Source organism: Taudactylus pleione, unplaced genomic scaffold, assembly GCF_031769625.1.
Source record: "Taudactylus pleione unplaced genomic scaffold, aTauple2 ptg000183l, whole genome shotgun sequence".
Classification (NCBI taxonomy): Eukaryota; Metazoa; Chordata; class Amphibia; order Anura; family Myobatrachidae; genus Taudactylus; species Taudactylus pleione.
This window is the reverse complement of record NW_028284585.1, coordinates 10,177,751-10,199,690: the sequence shown is the minus strand read 5'-3', so window position 1 is coordinate 10,199,690 and position 21,940 is coordinate 10,177,751. Positions and strand designations below refer to the sequence as shown.

General features: G+C 43.1%; 2 protein-coding genes across 2 annotated transcripts in view; one reads left to right on the top strand and one right to left on the bottom strand.

Annotated features, from left to right (window-relative positions):
- LOC148519779 (cilia- and flagella-associated protein 337-like) overlaps window positions 1-4,242 on the bottom strand; it is a 99,046-nt gene extending 94,804 nt beyond the window's left edge. The window contains exon 1 of the mRNA XM_088476131.1: window positions 4,194-4,242. The gene's annotated coding sequence lies outside the window, so the exon portion shown is untranslated. The remainder of the gene's footprint in view (window positions 1-4,193) is intronic.
- A 1,465-nt stretch (window positions 4,243-5,707) lies between these two features.
- The window catches only part of PLK4 (polo like kinase 4), a 51,949-nt gene continuing 35,716 nt past the window's right edge, over window positions 5,708-21,940 (top strand). The window contains exon 1 of the mRNA XM_088476123.1: window positions 5,708-5,728. The gene's annotated coding sequence lies outside the window, so the exon portion shown is untranslated. The remainder of the gene's footprint in view (window positions 5,729-21,940) is intronic.

Below are 21,940 nucleotides of genomic sequence, written 5' to 3'. Positions count from 1 at the left end.
AGCCTCCCCGAGCATAAGGACGCCCACTGCTGCCTTCTCATATCTGTCCGACGACGTGCAACAGCGTAAACATAACATTGATGCAGATCAGGCGGCAACCAGCCTTATGAGTAAGTCTAAGCTGCCGCAGGCACAGTGGGTCACCAGACTCGCAGAGGGCTCTCCTGCTGCGAGCAAGAAAGCAGTAGCTAATTTATGCACGCCCATGTAAGTGTTTAAACGGTCAGACACGCCTGCATTTTTCTAAGCACCCCCCTGTTACCTCCCCCAAACGCTGACTACCTGTAACTTACTTTGCGAGTGAATCCTCTATGCGAGCATGAACACAAAACAATCGCTCCGGCAATGTGTAAACATCGGCATTTGCGTGCGGATCTGAATAAGGCCCCTAATTAAGTTATTCTTCCTCTGCATTCTCCTTTTGTGAACCGTGTAAAGAAAAAGATGGAAGAGAAACGATTGTGTTTTCCACTTTTATATGTACCTATCATCCTGAAGGATGCAAGCTAGTGAGTTTATAACTATACACGAGAGCACAGAAAGGCAGTACAGCCTTGGGGCTGTAAGGACATAGATTTATGATGGTCATCAAGGTCCGACCCAGGATTTTGAACACGGGTTCATCCCGGTGCGGACCCGGCTTCAGACACCATTTACACTGTGCTTTGACCGGGTTATTCCCGGGTTGGCACTGTTTACACTGAAACTGGGTCAGCCCTGTTAAAACCTATGGGAGAGTAGGTATGTGCTAAGGTGATAAAGACTGCAGAAAAAACTTATGATTATAAGACAGGAGTCTATTTATTACTCTGAGGTTCAGGTGAGTCAGCCTGCGAGTCTGTGACTCAAGCTGCAGGATAGGCGGGTGGGTAACCAGTGGCTGCTGCAGAGATGGCTGGTGAGGGCTATCTGTGCTCAGTCTACTGTTGCGATTGCTGTCTCTCTGAGAGGCACTGACCGATGACATTGTCGGCCAGTGCCCCAGAAGCTCACATCACAGTCTTTCGGCATTACCCGGGTCACGACCGTTTCCACTGCCTCATCACCCAGGACCTACCCGTGTTTAACCCTGCTCGATTTCCAGGTAGGATTTCTCAGTCAACTGTCCCGGGTTATTTTATTTGAAGCCATTTCCACTAAGGCCCAACCCGGGTCGACCCTGCAATAACCCGGGTTTTTGCTCTGGTGTAAAAGGGGTAGACATTAAATTAGATTATCATTCATTTTTTTTAAGCCAGGATAGGGTAGATCTGTGCCTGTTATGATTCCTGTATGCACAAGCAATACCAGCAAGGATGAAATACTCGGATATTCTCGTATCTCTTGTGCTGCATACAGGGAAGGTAAATGTAGAAGAATCCAGCACTGGTAAATTGCTACATTCAAATACTAGCAGGCTGATGAGCATATGTACAAAAACTGAATTCAGAGGGGTGATGAATGCATGATTGAGAGGATGTTTTCAGTTTCTGTGACATATTTGTGGATTGACATCACTTGGCAGAGATAATAAAAAGTCTAATAGCAATTCTCAATGAATAGTTCTGGTTTAATTGCACAAGAGCTCATACAATAACTGAGGATTGCAAACATAAAGATGCAGATATAACAAAAACATGCAAACAGACAGGAAGCTGATGCCAATAGAATTTTCACAGATATTGAATAAATGCAGGATACACAAGTAACAAACAGCAAATACTTGTGTGAAGATTCAACTGACATGTCATTGAAGTGTAAGCAACATAATGTAGAAGCTGGGCCATAACTAGGGGTTGGTGAGTGGTGCTGCTGCCAAGGGCACAATGCATAGGGGATAGCAGCATTGCTCCTCGTGGCACCAGCACATGTCCTATAGGGTGGCTGCAAATGCACCCTGCAACCTGGTGAGGCGCCATAGAGCTCAGCTTTTTGTCAGTATATAGGGCATAATAAATAGCTCAAAATATCAGACATTTTGGTACAAAACCTGTTGAACTCTGTCACAAAGATGAATTAGAAATTCACCATTCAACATGATAACAAAACACATCCTTACCAACCAAGGAACGGCTGCAGAAAAGGAGAATAATAGTCTTGTTATGACCCAGTCAGAGCTAAAACCTCAATTCCATTGAAAACCTGTGTAAAGAGACTGCTGTGATCAGGAGATACACTCACAATTTGCTGGACTTTGTCATTTTCTGTAGGAAAGTTTAAGTCTAAGCAATATATAAAGATAACTGTAATACTAAAAGCAAAATGTGCTCTCACAAAGTATTAGTTTAGGGGTGTGAGAACTTATACAAACAACTTTGGATTTTATTTTCATTTATTTATCCTTGCATTTTGTTGCTTACAAGGTCATAGTAAAGGTGGAAGAAGATCTGACATGATTTACAGGCTTTACTTAATAAATAAAAATAACAGACTTTTTATGTCCACTTTAACACATAACAAGGACAAATGGACTGATTCAGATAACAAAATGCTAATAGAATATCCTTGTAAAAAATAAAATGACTTTATTAATATAATTTAAGAAATAATTCATCAGCAACATTCCACAAAAGGAAACAGTGCTTGATGCTACATAGTTAATACAGACACATATGAGGCTAATCCTCAAATTGACTAATAATTTAACATCACTGTCTCAAGACCGGAAATGTCCTCCCATTATTACAGTTGCAGCAAGCTCATTTACAGCTGATTTACCAATTAGTGTAATTGTTTTTTATGCAGGCAGAGCAGAAAGCAGCAGTGGCGTAACTAGGGTATTTGGCGCCCAGGGCAAATTTGAAAAGGGAGCCCCCCCCAACATCCCGATATGTGCGCGGCAGAGGCGTGGTCACTTAACAATGGGGCGTGTCAACATGACACACCCCTTTATTTGCACGCTGAACATTCCTATCCATATGCACCTTAACCCCAGTAGTACCCCCAGTATGCAGTTGTGGTCCCTCTTATGCAGGCCCATAGTAGTGCCCCTTATACAGTATCCCCAGTAGTGGTCCCCCTTATACAGCCCCCAATTAGTACCCCTTACTCAGTACCTCCAGTAGTGGCCCCTCAAATGCAGTGCCCCATGTAGTGTTCCCCCTTATGCAGTGCCCCCAGTAGCAGTCCCCACAATGCAGTGCACCCAGTAGTGGTATCCCCTTATGCAGTGCCCTTTATATAGTGCCCCCGTCTGCAGTGCCCTTTATATAGTGCCCCCGTCTGTCCCATTACCCACTGCAGGAGCCGGACGGAAGTGGGTGCTGCAGCAGTCAATGAGAGTCTATCTGACTCTCATTGGCTGCTGTTTAACACACGCATCGCCGCCAGCGCTGGCGGTGATGCGTGTGTTATGCACAACCTGAGCCCGCCTCCTGGCGCTATTGGGCAAGCGCTCAGGGGGAGGGAACGGGATCAGGTGTGCAGCACAGGACCGGCGCTGGAAGCCTAGCGCCGGTCCTGTGTAAATGTGTAGCGCTGACCGCACTCATTGTGGTCGGACCATGGCCGGCGGCGCTCCGCCGGTCCCACGGCGCCCAGGGCACGCACCCTGCCCGACCCCCCCTAGTTACGCCACTGGAAAGCAGTAACTATGCTATGATCCTAACACCTTAAAACCTAATTATCTATTTTGATTGAAAATTTGTAAGAATTGTCCTCCCCAGAAAAACATATTTACCTATAATATGACAGTATTGCGAATACTGTATATATGCATATGTATTATAACACATATAATGTGCTCTACACTATAAATAATATATTACACCCCTATGATCTCATTGCCCTGTAAAAAGCACTCGAACTATGGCCTTATGTCTTTATATTGTCAAAGAAGCTCTGTGAAACTTCCCATATCCTTATAATTTACTGTAGGAATGCAATGCTATAAACTTCTGGAATTAGAACTCTTTACCAGAGCCAAGAAAATATACAGTCATCAAAACTGTAATCATTAAGGATTTAATAATCGTAATAGTATATGTCTATTAAATTGGTCTCTGTGTAATTGTGACTATTTTTAAATATTATAGGACCTAATTTTTTTTTATACGGTAGCATAAGCTCATTCATTCCTTTTCATGTGATGAATAGAGCATAATTTCACTGTATCCTTTATCGATCAGATTATATATATATATATATATCTATAAAAAAAATATATATCTACTTAATGAAAGAAACATGACATCGTATGTGATCAGAATACTTACAGAGCGGAATGAACAGCACTGGGTATTGCTGGTGACAACTGTACAGAACAGTGCCAGCAGCAGTCTGCCTGCTCTAAAAAGTTTGTGTAGTTAGCCAAGAAGAGATTGCTATGGTGACATACTTTAGAAACATTCAGTGACACTGGGTTAAGAAGAAGTTGAACAATAGTGAATGCAAATTCTTTTCTATAGAGGTCACTGACCTTTTCTTAGTGCCAGACATCTTATTACAATCTGTGCAAACTGAAGAGAGGCAGAAAGTGTAATTGCTCATTTGCATGTCACTCTTTACCCAGTATTAGTAACTGTTATATCAGCACTCTAATACCCCTTTTACACCAGAGCAAAAACCTGGGTTTTTGCTGGGTCTACCCAGGTCGCAGCTCAGTGTAAAAGGGTCCCTGAAAAATAACCTGGGTCAAGTGACCCTGCAATCCAACCCAGGTAGCTACCAGGGTTGGACCCAGGTAATGGTGCAGTGTAAACGGTGCAACCCGGGTTATCTGACCTGGATCATGCCTAAAATGAGCTGATTGGTGGTTGTGGGGCATTCACCTCCCACTTTTTATGACATCACAGGTTTAGCAGGGCAGACCTGAGTTCAGTGTGAACAGGGCTGACCTGGGAGTAACCCAGATCAAAGGTGCAATGTAAATGGGTCTGACCTGGGTCTGACCAGGGTTGGAACCATGTCCAAAAACCCAGGTCGGACCTGGGTTTTTGGTGGAAAAGAGATATAAATCAGGGGTTCCCAACCACGGTCCTCAAGGCACACTAACAGTCCAGTGTTGGTGATAGAAGCAGACACAGGAGCAGACTTAAATGAAAAAGTGGGGTTTTTAATAAGGGACTGAGAAGACATGGGAGTGGCAAACAAAAGTCCAGGTATAGCACTAAAGTGCACTTGATAACTGTTGTGAGGGTTAATGAACAAATGTCCAGGTAGTGACAGGCAGAACAGTCCAGTATAGGTATGGTGAGCTAAAACAGAATGCAGGCTTGATGAGCTGTAAGTGAATGCAGGTTTGGTAAGCTGTAGCTGATGCAGACAGAAGTAGTGAAGTCCAGCTGGGAATGAAATTAAACAAGGTGCAGGGAAACAGCAGGTTCAGGTACTCAGGCAGGTAGGAAGGTATATGGAGGAGGTAGGGGAATCCAGCAGGGTTTGGAGCAGGTTAAGAAAAGCAGGCTTAGGCAATGAATCCAATAGACAGGTTTAAGCACAGGAACAGTCTCTCTCAGCTCTCGCAGAGAAACACGTTGCACTGGCAATGCAAGGGAGCTCTGAACTCCCTTAAATCCCCAGTGCACAGCCGTGAATGGTCAGAGAGGAGCATGTGACACAACAGGATAGGGCAACTAGGTCACCTGACCAGAGACAAGATGGCGGCGCCCATGCCAGAACGGAATGGAAGCACCCCCAGGCCTAACCAGACCAGAGTGACAGTATGCCCCCACAGAACCACGCATAGCCAATGCTCTTCACCAGGCACCACCGCCACCGCCAGACGCCCCTCGCCATAGCGTCCTCACAGGTATTAACCGTCGACTACCATGCCGAGACACCCTGGTCGTGACATCCAGGTTTTAATAATAGCCATACTTGAGCACAGGTGACTTAATTAGTACCTCAGTTATTTTGATTTAACATCTGTGCTCAAGCATGGACATCACTAAAACCAGGACTGTTGGTGTGCCTTGAGGACCGAGGTTGGGAATCACTGCTCTAAATTATGATCACAACACTAATTATGTCTATATAAATAGACTGACAAATGATGTGAATCTGTGTCGGTATATTTAAAAAAAATAAATTATTATATTATTTTTTATTGAAATCACAGTCATGTTAAACAAGCTGCAATTTAAAAAGTAGGAACACAGTAGATAATAACAAGAGTTCTCTAATGTAACTCAGACTTTAAATGTATTTATGTTATTTCAAAATAGGTTTATAGAGGACCAACAGCCCTCAAAAGTTCACCCCAACTGTTTTACAACTTTTGTAATACACAGCCTGGTATCACAGCATGGTGTTTGGTCCCAAAATAGTCCATAATTACCAATCATTTTAAAGAAGCAAGTACAATGGTACATGTATATACAGAGGCTGAAGGGCACTATTACTTAAGATACAGTACTTACTGTATACTTGTGAGGACTTCTACACGTGGTGCAATAGTACTTGGTGAGCTCTTGTAATTTCACTACGTGTATGGCACCCAGACATTGCTAATCAAAACAACTTTCAGAAATATCAATAACCAAGACTGAAAATTTGAATAATCCAGGAGTTGAATACAGTTGAATTGCTCTTTAGGTTTTTATATTGCACAAGCTCATTTTAGGAAGTTTATCAGCTATAGATAATTGTGTATGCAAAAATCATTCATAAAACCATTGTGTAGGTGTGTACCTTAATACAGCCATCGCCTGATGATTCAGCATCAGCAATCATTCATATACTCGTAGTGGTCCCACTACAATACAGTTGTTTGCAGAAATCTATGACTTCAAACTGTACTTGTCCTGGGGAATGATTGCCACCTAGCAGCAGCAGCTGGTGGGCTAAGGTAGCAAGCCTCCTGCATCTCGCTGCTGGCGTTTGGGAACGATGATGGGGGGTGTTCCAGAGAGCAGGGATATATTGGCTTCATTTTCTGGGAAAGTAGTAGCCAGTGACTGCGTCTTTGGATGCAGCTTTACTGGCCCCGGCAAAGTGATTTTGCTGGACATCCTGACTAACCTGAGGCTTACACATATGCAGGGGCGCCGAGAGGGAGGGGAGCGGGTACAATTTACCCGGGCCTGGGCTTCCAGAGGGGCCCGGCCCCGACCCCCCTCCCTTCCTCTGTAGCAGCCCAGCACACGCTGTGTGCTGGGATGCATTGGAAGATTGCTCGCGGCTGCTAAGCAGCAGCCACAGCAATCTCCTATGCCTGAGGGGGGAGCGATCACACTGATCGCGCACCCCCTGGCTTTGCGCCAGGCTGAGGGGCTCACAGCGCCCCCTCCCCGCATAGCGGCGCTGCAAAAGTGTTTTTTTCCAAGGGGTTGTGGCCAAACCTCCAGCGATTAGGCCATGCACCCTCTTTACCGGGGCCTGGCGGTGCTCTCTACGCCCCTGCACATATGCCTAATGGTCACACAGAGGATCCAGTGCTACGTCCTTTTTACCCAGCCATCAGATCATCTTTTTACTTGAGACGCCTCCTGTGACTTTTGCATATTTTTGCACAGCCGCTGCATACGAAGATTCAATGGCGGGTCCACCTACCTAAATGAAGAAACCAGTACAATATTCATAAAACTGATCTGTGAACTAATAAAAGCAAGAAATATCGACTGTGAAACATTGTATAAAGAAATAGCAATATGATATATAAATATCATATAAATATATAAATAGCAATGTGAACAAAGGGATATGAAATCATTAGCATGCTTATAACTTGTTAAAATATTTAATTTCCTCTTTGTCTATTCTTAACCTTCTGACATTACGTTCATGTGAAGACATGAAATAGAACTTGACACAGTAAACTTGCTTGATGTAAACAAACACGGGATGACAAAACGTATGTTTATTTACTGTCCTTGTGAGCAACTGTGCGTAACTTATTCTGATCCTTTTGAGCATCTGTATGAAATGGAAAACAAAACAAAAATTCTTTATTATGTAGCAACAGGAAAAATGTGAGACAGAAGTTGTGCTGTAACCAAGTCATAGATTCCTGCAAACTACAGTTTGTTCAACGGGAGGCTTAGCACCCAGCAACAGCTGGCGGGAAAACTATCACATACCTGCTGGTTGCTCAGAGAAATTTTATCTTTTCGAGCTCAGTGGGTCGTCAGTAATATCTGTGCTGAGGTCCAATGAGCTGCGTGCATTATATCTTGTAAGCGTCAACCTTTAGCTGTTTCCCAGGTTGCAGTGGTCCCCCATAAGGAGCAAGTGTCAATCAATTCTAGCTTTTCTCATTGTCGTCATTATCCATCCTCTAATGGTAGTAGCCCGATGCCTGACTGCAGAGCGGTTATGCCCTTTTTCCCGTCATACCTCAGATAACTCAACACTGGGGTATATTTACTAAGTGAGAGTTTTTAGAAGTGGAGATGTTGCCCATAGCAACCAATCAGATTATAGCTATTATCTTCTAGAAGGTACTAGATACATTATAAGTAGAAACTGATTGGTTGCTATGGGCAATATCTCCAGTTCTAAAAACCCACACTTTAGTAAATATATCACTGTCAATTACTAGATTATAGATGAAGATGGATTTTAAATACCCACAGCCTATTCTCAACATAATAGGGCAGAGGGAGAAAACAAAAAATTATTTATTGAAACCATACTCCCAATATTTTATAAATGGGAAGTGCAACATGGGGAATGTGGCACCTAATTGTGGGCATGCACATGATGATCATGGCCATGCCCCCCAATAAGACAACCAATGGGCATGCTTAGTAGTGCCACCCCAAACCTCCCTTGAAAAACACCCTTAAACAGCAGCGCCCACTGGAGGAACCAATCACTGCAGTGACTCTCAGTTACTACTGACAAACTCCCGTGAGTTGGGATGAGCTTGCCAACTGCAGGCAGGGCCGCCAAGAGCCGTGCGGGGCCCGGGTGACAGGGGGCATGGCCTATTCACGGGAGGCGTGACCACCCCCCTCGGCGCCCCTGACTGCAGGACACTTCCCCTGAAATCAGGATGGCTGAAAGGTATGCTGAAATACAACTCAGTCGTTGAGTACAGGACTTCTGTAAGGGCCAATTCCCAGAGACCTTATCTTCCGTAGCCAGAAACATATCCTCACCTATCAGAGGTTTTTGAGATACCACTTGTACCCCCCTCCCCCCAGGTCCAGATCTGAAAACCCAAGCAGGGTTTCAATGTGCATATGAAGGCTGTGGTGTGGCTATGGAGGAGATGGACACATTCATGTTACGTCCCTGAATCCTGGTCAGTGGCAAACGCAGGATTTCTAGAGGGGGGTTTCCAAATGCTTGATTTTATAGCGAGTGTGGCCAGTCCATGAAGAGGGCAGAATTAGTACTCAACCAGTTTTAATTTGTGTCATACAAAGTGTATTGTGTATCATAATTCCAGCATATACAGGACCAGTGATCACAGTAACCCATTATATGTGTCATACAGTGTATTGTGTATCATAATTCCAGCATATACAGGACCAGCGATCACAGTAAGCCATTAGATGCAGCAGTAGGGCCATCCTGCCTGAGCTGGATGTTTTTTTATTAGACGTGGGCACCATTCCAAGACTATTGGAGCAAGTCCGGGAGCCTGGAGGAGCAGCAGAAGAACCTAGCACTGCCTTGTACATATATGTACATATTGGGCTCTATAGCAGTGCATCCCTAATAGTGCATGTTTTCCAGATATCCTAGTTGGTGCACAGGTTATTTATTACTGTCTGATACATGTTTAAAGATCCACAGGTGGTGCTAATTATTTCATTTGTGATACTAAGAAGAACATGCAACACTAGCAAAACTCTATTATAGTACTATTTCTACTGTGTTCATGTGTGTGCTGGGGAGGGGGGTTTCCAGGCAGATGGAAACCCCCCCTGCGTTTGCCTATGCTGGTGCTATTGAGAACAATGGCTGAATAACACCTGAGACACTAAAACAATGGCAAACTGACACATGGGGGTAAATTTACTGCAGGTCAATTTGTGGTCATTTTCTAAATCGACACTCACCTTTTTCGACAGCATGTTTGTGTCTAAAAACCGGATATTTATAATCCGTCGGGTTTCGGGTTCAATTGAAACTTGATGGTTTTTGCAGCCATAAATGCCGTCAGTTTTGATCTTTCAGGTCAAAATCAATGGCAAACCTGTCCAAACAGAAGCACTTCACAAATCACTATGATCTGTACAGGCTTATTAGATGAAAAAAGCAAGAAAGAATAAAATGTAAAAAACAAAAATGTGTGTGGCGACCTGCTGAATCCATAACCAGCCCTGGACCTCTCAGCCTGCTCTGGTGCTGGAAAATCAGGGGAAAACCAATTTTCCAAAACCAGCACCAGACTGAACCAGTCTGCAGGCCTATAGGAGGGAGACATACAGCATGGGGTCCCCCAGCCATAATGTAATCCAGCCCAAAACTGGTCAGCCGAGGCCCGGAATTCCTCAATAATTTGGGACTTCATAAATAAAATGTACCCCCCCCCTTCTGAGGAAGCCCGGGCCTGGGATAGAAGCTCGGGGGTATTCCCCGTACCCCTCATGGCAATGGGTGCGGGGGTGGGTTACAACAAATACCCGGACATAAAGAAAATATTAAAATAAGAAAAGAATGCAAACAAAGGCTGTAGTATTTTATTTATAATATCAAAATAAAATAAAGTCATATTGAACAAATCTATGGATGGGCTCCTCTTCGGTCCAAGTCAAAGTCCACTGACCCCACAGACATGCACTAAGGGCCTGATTCAGACCCGCTCGCGAGTGCACAGACACTCCCGCAGGGTCTCGACACAAGCCCGATGGTCGCGATAATCGCGACCATCGCCAGGCCGCTCGCATTAGCTGTGGGTGGTCAACCACAGCTTTGTGAGCGGCCCGGAGGCTGAACCAAAAAATTTTAAAAAACGCCCTGATTCAGAGCAAGCACTCGCACACTGCGAGCACCTCTGAATCAGGCACTAAGTGATTCACATGATGATAGGTTACCGCCGGTCGCTCCCATAGGACTGAATGGGGAAGTGCAGAATGGCTGAGAGTGGTGGTCCCACGCTCTCTGAGTCAGTCAGCTCCTCTCCTTTCAGTCCTATTGGAGTGACTGGCAGTAACTTTTCATTACAGTACATGCCCATGGTGGTCTCGATTGGTTTATAGTATTGAGACACCCACTGGCAACTCTGCAAATCCAAGTGACTGCATAGAAATAAGCAGCATCAGTTGTAGATCAGTGGATTATAAAAGTTCTGAGTAAAACTATGCTGCGCGCAGAATGGCCACCGGAACTGAGATGCTGGAGCCATTTCTACTGCGTATGGGATTGCAGTCACAGGATTCAATTATAAGTCCCCAATATTTTATTACCATCATGCTTTTCTAATAATGTTTCATCATGCTATGATTGGCTCAAACAACCGGCCTTTCCCCCCTACTACTTCCTTCCACACTCTGGTCCTGATTCAGAAGTGACCACTATTGCAGCCGTGTCTGCGACTTTGTAGGCAGCTGTGACTGCATCCTTATCAGTGGCGGGCTGGGCCGGGGGGCAGGGTGTCATGTGCCCCCTGGGCCGCAGCATCATGGGCAGTCTGTGTCACTGTGACACAGACTGCACCGCGTGTGTAGCGCTGACCGGACGGAGTTCGGTCAGCGCTACACAAGTGACAAACACACAGCCGCCGGCTCCGGCAGCTGTGTGTTTGTTTTGATCAGCAGCCAATGAGAGTCTGTTAGACTCTCATTAGCTGCTGCTGCGCCCACTGTAGCAGCCGCTCCATCTTCCGGCTCCCGCAGTGGGCAATGGGAGAGGCGTCATAACGTCATATGACGTCTCTCCCATAATGCAGAGCGGCCCGGCCCGGGAAGGACAGATGGAGGAGTGGATGGTGGCGGGGGGAGCGGGGATTCAGGTTAAGTGTTTTTTTTTTTTTTACTATGTGTCTACTGGGGGGGGGAGGCTGGCACTACAAGGGGGGAGACCACTACTGGGGGCACCACAAGGGGGGAACCACTACTGGAGGCACTGCAAGGGGGGGGACTACTACTAATGGGGGCACTACAAGAGGGGGGACTACTACTACTGGGGGCACTACAAGAGGGGGGACTACTGGGGGCACTACAAAGGGGGAACCACTACTGGGGGCACTACCAGAGGGAGGGACTACTACTGGGGGCACTACAAAGGGGGAACCGCTACTGGGGGCACTACAAGAGGGAGGGACTACTACTGGGGGCACTACAAGAGGGAGACCACTACAGGGGGCACTACAAGAGGGAGGGACTACTACTGGGGGCACTACAAGAGGGAAACCACTACTGGGGGAACTACAGGGGGGGGCACTACAAGGGGGGAACACTACTGGGGAATAAAGCTGGGGGCACTTCAATGGGGGACTACAACTGGGGGGACTACTACTGGGGGCACTACAAGGGGGGGACTACTACTAGAAGGAGGGACTACTACTGGGGCACTACAAGGGAGGGACTACTACTACTATGGGCACTACAAGAGGAGGAGACAACTACTAAGGGGCACTGCATAGGGGGGAGGGGACTACTACTAGGGGCACTACATAGGGGGGAGGGGACTACCACTGGGGGCACTGCATCGAGGGACCACTGCTGGGGGCTCTATAAAAAGGGCAGTACTGGGGGTACTGCATAGGGGGGAGACTACAACTGGGGCCACTATTTAAGAGGCACTGCATAAGGGTTACCACTATTGGGGGTACTGCATGGGGTGTGGACTGCTACTGGGGGCACTATATAAGGAGCAATGCATAGGGGGTACCACTACTGGGGGCGCTATATAAGGGGCTTACTACTGGGGGCACAGGGGGGACCACTACTGGGGGCACTGTATAAGGGGCACTGCATAGGGGGGATCACTACTGGGAGCACTACTGGAGGCTTGCATAAGGGGTTCCTCTCCTGGGGCACAGGGGGGCACTGCATATGGGCATCATGACGGGGCTGTCCCTAATCTTTATTTTTACTTTACATTAATCCCATATGGACCCGCCTCCTCCCTGGAACACTTGAGGGGGGGGGGCGCCGTAGCACGCACGTTCTTCGGGGACCCTGGCTACACGCTACTCCTCTGCCAGGGCCACCTGCATGCGTTTGCCCCCCAGGCTAAAAGTTGCCAGCCAGCCCCTGATCCTTATGCTGTATCCTACGGAGGCAAACACTGGCTATGGCGCTAATCCGCCACTGCGCTTATTAAGATGCACCATCGGAGATTGCATCTGCCTTATGTAGGCGCAGAATCTGTTTGAACATGGCTGCCTGTACCAATGCAACTGCTTCTTTAGAGGTAACCATCGGGACACATGTGCAGTGTGATGAACACATACAGGGATTACAGCTTTCACTGCATTGATAAACTGTTCAAGTAGATATTTCTTGTATCTAGAAATGGGTAGGTCTATAGGATTAAGCAGCCAGGATCAGATGACATCCCTTCCCCAACCACCAACCAAATTACAGCCCGATGGGTGAAGATCCCGACAGCGGGGGTAAGTAGGCTATCCCTACCCCTTTCCCCCCCAATGGGTGCCTAACCCTAACCTCCGCCAGGGGTGCCTAAACCTAACCCCCCCTCCCAGCACCCTAAACCTAACCTCCCCCCAGGGGTGCCTAACCCTTACCCCCCTTCCACTAGACTAACCCTCCTGGGGGGGTGCCGAAACCCTAAGTCCCCCCGGGAGTCCCTAAACCTAATCCCCACCCCTCCCGTGGCTAAGAGGTCCCGACGCCCGGCTTACCTTCGTTCAGTATGCCAGGCATCGCGATTTTGGCAGGTGGATAATGATAGGCGGCGGGATTTCAGCGGGTGGATAATGATAGGCGCTGCTTGCTGTGTCACAATAAAATAATGGTAAGGTAGATAAAATACTTATCCGCATTAGTAGAGCTTAGCATGCCCCTCTCATGGTGAGAATTTCTTCTTATACCAGAAACTCCGTGTATATATGAAAAAAGAGGTATGTATGATGTCAGTATGTGGTTTCAAGAGTATTAATATACATGGAAATCACTTCAACACAATATAGAGGATATGAGTTAAGGTGTACCCCAACTCATTAAATTAGAGATGGGTATACCCCGATATTGATCTCCAAAAAGAGGGGTTCATTCAGCATCAATAAACGTACCCCCTGCAGTACCAAATAAATTTTCAAAATGTAACGGTAAGGCGTACCCCAACTCACTGATTGAGAGATGGGTATACTCTTAAATGGGTATCTTTAAATCCAAGTCCCACGAGCAGGTCTAAGCACACACCTGGACTTACACTTGTAAGGGAAAACAGGATATATCAAAGGTATCTTTAACCCAAAAAGAGACTTGAAAGTAGAACGCGTACCAGTACTCACAAAGCTGTTAGTTGTTACAAGCTTGTAAAGGTATCTTTCATTTTAGATTACTAATAGTCTTCAACAGATGGGAAAGTGACTTTTCTTCCATTAATCCAAAAATTAAATAGTAGTATAAAATTGTTGATAAAATGAATTTTTAATATCAAACAAATGGTTGCATGAACATAAATGTAAATACTTAAAAAAACTTAAAAAACATTCTCAGGGGGAAACAGCCGGGCTGTGATGGACTGAGGCAGCAAAGGTGTGGAGACAGTGTGGTCCGGATCCCAAACATGCAAAAGGCTGGATAATGTAGCAATCTCCCAACACCTACCTCAAGTCAGTACACAAACACAGCGATCCCCGTGAGAAGGTGACCCTCCAAGCCAACGCGTTTCGAGAATGAACTCTTTTTCAAGGCGTGAGGGTACATACTGAGTCCTCAGTTTATATACACATCTCCGTGTATTTTCCAAGATGGCGTTTTCTCTCCTTCCGGTCCACAAAGCGCACCGTCGTTTCCCGTCTGAAACAGTAAACAGCCGCTTTTCCTCCTCATTGATGTTTTCCCACTCTCCTTCAATAACGGAGATACTGGGCATACTCGTTTGTGTAGAAAACCAACTCCGGTTGTCTAGGTTCCCCGGGATTTAACCGGAAGTCGTCACTTTATCGCATGGAATTCTGGGGGATGTAGTTTTTTCTTATATAGACGGAAATTCATTTCATCACAGTGTTTTTTCACAGGTAGTGTACAGACTCATTGGCTCTAATAAACAAAAATGTAGTATCAATTGAAAGTAATAAAAAACAATAATATAAATATCAGCACTGTATAATAAATAAATAGATGCACACATATAAAATGGCATATATAAAAGGGACTGCTTAGCAGTATAAAAATCAATAAATAAGAATAAATTCATAGAAACCATTTTAGCTCAAAGTCTTGATTAAGACCTTTTGGATGGAGGGTTTTGAGTTTGAATATTGTTCTAATTTCTGTTTTTGCTAGATTTTTATCGATATTCTTGTCTCTCCACGTTGCCTCCACATGTATAATACCTATAAATCTTCTAATATGTTGAATTGAGCAATCGTGTACATTTTTAAAATGATTGGATAAAGAATGGGTAACCAATCCTTTTTTGATGTTCCTCATGTGTTCGGATAGACGTACTTTCAGGGGTCTTGTGGTCCGTCCTATATATGTCAAACCGCATGTGCACTCCACAGCATAAATTACATTCGAAGTGTTACATGTCACAAAATCACTTATTTTAAAATCGACCTCTTGATCCGTATTTCCGTGTATTTTTTGTTAAGGTCCTTAATGTGTCTGCAACCTATACACATCCCACATCTGTGGAAACCCTTTGTACGGATTTGGTTTCTTCTTGGTATCGGTAACATACTTTTAACTAAAATATTCTTTAAATTCTTTGACTTCCGATAGACAAATGTAGGATGATTAGGGATCACTTCCCGTAGTATAGGATCCCTTTGAAGTAAGTGCCAATGTTTCCGAAATATTTTTTCTATTTCCTTGTATTGGGAATCAAAGCCAGTGATCATCGCCCATTGTAACTTATCATTATTTTTGGTATATCTGTTTACCCTACTGGTACCGTATAAGTCTGATCTCTCTTTTTTTGTTGTTTCTTCTATTGCTTCATTCAAATTTTCAAGTTGGTATCCTTTAGCCATAAAATCTTTTTTCATTTGGAAGGTTTGTTCTCTGCACACTTCTTCATTACTGCAATTACGTTTTACCCTTAAAAATTGACTTTTCGGTACTCCTTTAAGCCAGTTAATGTGGTGTTGGCTGTCTGTGGGAATGAAGGAGTTAATATCAGTAGATTTTTTGTAAATTTTAGTCTGTATCTTATCTTCCTCCACATAAATCGTTAAAACTAAAAAGTGTATCTCCGATTGACTGTACGTCAAAGTGAGATGAATGTTTACATCATTCATGTTCAAAAGTGAGAAGAAGTGAACAAGACTATCCTCTGTTCCCTTCCATAGCAGTATTACATCATCGATGTAACGATACCATTTCATAAGGTTTGTGCCCCAAGCTACGCCACTGTATACACTGGTCTCTTCCCAGAAACTCATGAACAGATTGGCGTAACTTGGGGCAAATTTAGTCCCCATCGCCGTGCCTGTACGTTCGAGGAAGAACTCGCCATTAAACAGAAAATAATTATTTTCTAATATGAACCTAATTGCTGCTTGTACAAAATCCTTCCTCTCCGTAGATAACTTTGTTTTTTCAAGACACCATCTAATGGCTTCCAACCCTTTCTCATGTAGAATGCAGGTGTATAAAGATGTGACGTCCGCTGAAGCCAACCACGTTTCTTCCGTCCATATAAAGTCATCTAATTTCTCCAAAATATCCCCTGTATCTCTCAAGTAGGAGGGGTTGGCTATTACTAACGGTTGTAGGATCCCATCTATGAATGATGATAAATTAGATGTCAAACTATCCGTACCTGCTATTATGGGTCTTCCCGGAGGGTTGGTGGTGCTTTTATGCACTTTGGGTAGCACATATATGGTGGGAATAATAGGATTCTCAACATTTATATAATCAAACTCATCTTTTGTAATGCCTCCTTTATTTAGATATTCATTAATTAATTTAAGGAAACTTTCTCTGATTTTCTGAGTTGGATCATTTTTGAGTTTGGTATAAGTGGAAGTATCTGATAACTGTCTATCCACTTCTTTGACGTAATCTACTCTGTCCATGATGACAATGCCCCCCCCTTTATCACAGGGTTTGATGACTATATCTTCGTCTTCTCCAAGATTTTTTATGATGTCTCTTTCTTTTTTCGTCTAGTTGAATCTAACTTTGGATTTTTTCATTGTCTCTAATTCTTCCAATACTACTTTAGAAAAGGTATCTATAAAATTCCCTTTTATATGGGTGGGATAAAAAGTAGATTTTTTCTTATATTTATTCTGAACAGTCTCATCTTTCGTTGTTTGTATTATTTTCTTCCCATTCTCCTTATCCTTCATAGCAAAAAATTTTCTTACACAAATTCATAAGAAAAATCAGTTTATGTCCACAAATTTTTCAAAGTGATTCACATTGGAGGTAGGTGCATATTTCAAACCTTTCTCTAAGACCTTTTCTTCCTCGTTAGAAAGAGTACGACTACTTAGATTAAATATATGTTTCATATCTGGGAGTGATATTCCTTCATTCTCAATAACCACAGATAATGTAGTTTTTTCAATGGGATATTTCTTCTTTATCCCCGCTCTACAACCTCTTCTTGTCTTCTTTATTTTCTTATTTTTCATTCTTAGAGATAGCCTTTTTACAGTCTTCGGATTCCTTCTTAGTCTTTGACCCTTCCGCGTCCATTTTTCTTCTAAAAAAGGGGAGACCTGTCTGACTGTCCTTTCTTCTAAAAAAGGAGAAAGGAATTCCGGAGATTTAGGGGACTCTTCGGTTTCCACCTCATAGTTTATCTGTGACGTCGATGGAGTTTCACCTTTTCCTTTGTGTGACTCCAAAAATCTTGACACACCTGTATTGGTTCCTAAAACTCTAGGCGTTTTTTCTTCTATCCTAACTGATGTCCCCTGTCTTCTGGGGATGGTTCCTTCAAAAGTTGGCAGGTGTTTGCCCTTGGAATTATCATATCTAGATCTTCCATATCTCAGTTCTTTGGTAAAGTTATTCCTATATCTCCCTTTAGGGGAGTGAGAAAAAATCTTCCTCTCATATTTTGATGGGTGTGTAGATTCATAACGATCCCTCCTACCCTTCTTATTGAAGGAAATTTGTCTTCTTTCTCCCTCTATGGGACTGAATCTTCTCCTATCTCTTGAATAATTTCTCTCCTCATGGTATTTTCTTATCTTATCCCGATGATAATCATGTGATCTTGGGTTTTCCAGTAATACTCTTTCATCTTTCAATCTTCTAACATCCAATCTGTCCTTACGATGATTATATTGATGTCCATATTCGTCGTATCTTCTGGTTGAATTCACTCTTCTTCTCGGATATCTAGATTGAGATGGACTCAATTTCTTGTAGTTATAAATATCTTCCCGTTCTGTAGGATACTTTTCTATTTTCCGGGGAAACTTATCCTGCATCTTTCCTAGTAAGTGTCCTTCGGAATTCTTCTTTCTTTCTCTAACTATCCCAAACTTATAATAATCGAAATCTCTCTGGAGTTTCCCCTGTTTTTTCTTTATAAGGAAATCCGTATTCCTTGTTATTGTTACTTGAGAGATACAGGGGATATTTTGGAGAAATTAGATGACTTTATATGGACGGAAGAAACGTGGTTGGTTTTCAGCGGACGTCACATCTTTATACACCTGCATTCTACATGAGAAAGGTTTGGAAGCCATTAGATGGTGTCTTGAAAAAACAAAGTTATCTATGGAGAGGAAGGATTTTGTACAAGCAGCAATTAGGTTTATATTAGAAAATAATTATTTTCTGTTTAATGGCGAGTTCTTCCTCCAAAGTACAGGCACGGCGATGGGGACTAAATTTGCCCCAAGTTACGCCAATCTGTTCATGAGTTTCTGGGAAGAGACCAGTGTATACAGTGGCGTAGCTTGGGGCACAAACCTTATGAAATGGTATCGTTACATCGATGATGTAATACTGCTATGGAAGGGAACAGAGGATAGTCTTGTTCACTTCTTCTCACTTTTGAACATGAATGATGTAAACATTCATCTCACTTTGACGTACAGTCAATCGGAGATACACTTTTTAGATTAACGATTTATGTGGAGGAAGATAAGATACAGACTAAAATTTACAAAAAATCTACTGATATTAACTCCTTCATTCCCACAGACAGCCAACACCACATTAACTGGCTTAAAGGAGTACCGAAAAGTCAATTTTTAAGGGTAAAACGTAATTGCAGTAATGAAGAAGTGTGCAGAGAACAAACCTTCCAAATGAAAAAAGATTTTATGGCTAAAGGATACCAACTTGAAAATTTGAATGAAGCAATAGAAGAAACAACAAAAAAAGAGAGATCAGACTTATACGGTACCAGTAGGGTAAACAGATATACCAAAAATAATGATAAGTTACAATGGGCGATGATCACTGGCTTTGATTCCCAATACAAGGAAATAGAAAAAATATTTCGGAAACATTGGCACTTACTTCAAAGGGATCCTATACTACGGGAAGTGATCCCTAATCATCCTACATTTGTCTATCGGAAGTCAAAGAATTTAAAGAATATTTTAGTTAAAAGTATGTTACCGATACCAAGAAGAAACCAAATCCGTACAAAGGGTTTCCACAGATGTGGGATGTGTATAGGTTGCAGACACATTAAGGACCTTAACAAAAAATACACGGAAATACGGATCAACGAGGTCGATTTTAAAATAAGTGATTTTGTGACATGTAACACTTCGAATGTAATTTATGCTGTGGAGTGCACATGCGGTTTGACATATATAGGACGGACCACAAGACCCCTGAAAGTACGTCTATCCGAACACATGAGGAACATCAAAAAAGGATTGGTTACCCATTCTTTATCCAATCATTTTAAAAATGTACACGATTGCTCAATTCAACATATTAGAAGATTTATAGGTATTATACATGTGGAGGCAACATGGAGAGACAAGAATATCGATAAAAATCTAGCAAAAACAGAAATGAGAACAATATTCAAACTCAAAACCCTCCATCCAAAAGGTCTTAATCAAGACTGAGCTAAAATGGTTTCTATGAATTTATTCTTATTTATTGATTTTTATACTGCTAAGCAGTCCCTTTTATATATGCCATTTTATATGTGTGCATCTATTTATTTATTATACAGTGCTGATATTTATATTATTGTTTTTTATTACTTTCAATTGATACTACATTTTTGTTTATTAGAGCCAATGAGTCTGTACACTACCTGTGAAAAAACACTGTGATGAAATGAATTTCCGTCTATATAAGAAAAAACTACATCCCCCAGAATTCCATGCGATAAAGTGACGACTTCCGGTTAAATCCCGGGGAACCTAGACAACCTGAGTTGGTTTTCTACACAAACGAGTATGCCCAGTATCTCCGTTATTGAAGGAGAGTGGGAAAACATCAATGAGGAGGAAAAGCGGCTGTTTACTGTTTCAGACGGGAAACGATGGTGCGCTTTGTGGACCGGAAGGAGAGAAAACGCCATCTTGGAAAATACATGGAGATGTGTATATAAACTGAGGACCCAGTATGTACCCTCACGCCTTGAAAAAGAGTTCATTCTCGAAACGCGTTGGCTTGGAGGGTCACCTTCTCACGGGGATCGCTGTGTTTGTGTACTGACTTGAGGTAGGTGTTGGGAGATTGCTACATTATCCAGCCTTTTGCATGTTTGGGATCCGGACCCCACTGTCTCCACACCTTTGCTGCCTCAGTCCATCACAGCCCGGCTGTTTCCCCCTGAGAATGTTTTTTAAGTTTTTTTAAGTATTTACATTTATGTTCATGCAACCATTTGTTTGATATTAAAAATTCATTTTATCAACAATTTTATACTACTATTTAATTTTTGGATTAATGGAAGAAAAGTCACTTTCCCATCTGTTGAAGACTATTAGTAATCTAAAATGAAAGATACCTTTACAAGCTTGTAACAACTAACAGCTTTGTGAGTACTGGTACGCGTTCTACTTTCAAGTCTCTTTTTGGGTTAAAGATACCTTTGATATATCCTGTTTTCCCTTACAAGTGTAAGTCCAGGTGTGTGCTTAGACCTGCTCGTGGGACTTGGATTTAAAGATACCCATTTAAGAGTATATCCATCTCTCAATCAGTGAGTTGGGGTACGCCTTACCGTTACATTTTGAAAATGTATTTGGTACTGCAGGGGGTACGTTTATTGATGCTGAATGAACCCCTCTTTTTGGAGATCAATATCGGGGTATACCCATCTCTAATTTAATGAGTTGGGGTACACCTTAACTCGTATCCTCTATATTGTGTTGAAGTGATTTCCATGTATATTAATACTCTTGAAACCACATACTGACATCATACATACCTCTTTTTTCATATATACACGGAGTTTCTGGTATAAGAAGAAATTCTCACCATGAGAGGGGCATGTTAAGCTCTACTAATGCGGATAAGTATTTTATCTACCTTACCATTATTTTATTGTGACACAGCAAGCAGCGCTGTTATTTCAATTTTTTCTGTATATTCTATGAATTTTTAGATTTTTTTGGGGAAGATCTTTTTTGAAAGGGCTGCAGCTTGCTCAGAAGCGCCAATAGTCTCTCCAACCATTTGTTGTGTTCGGATAATGATAGGCGTTGGGATTCCGTCGCGCCTATCATTAGCCCCATGTAGGGATTTGACAGTCGGGAAGCCAACGGACAGCATTTCGACCGACGGCTTCCTGACTACATACCTTTTAAAGGGTTCCTTGACATCACACAAAGGTATTAATACTCTAATCTACATAGGAGCCCCTTGCTCCGTCCAAAAATGCAGCAGCAATGTAAACTGAGGGCTTGATTCAGCGTGCACTGCTGTACACAGATTCCGGATTATCGGGAATCTGCACGTGCGCAGGACCCATTCTGCGGGCGTGCAGAATGGGTCCTGTTCAATTGCACGGAAGCCCTTGAATGCCTCTGCCTGTT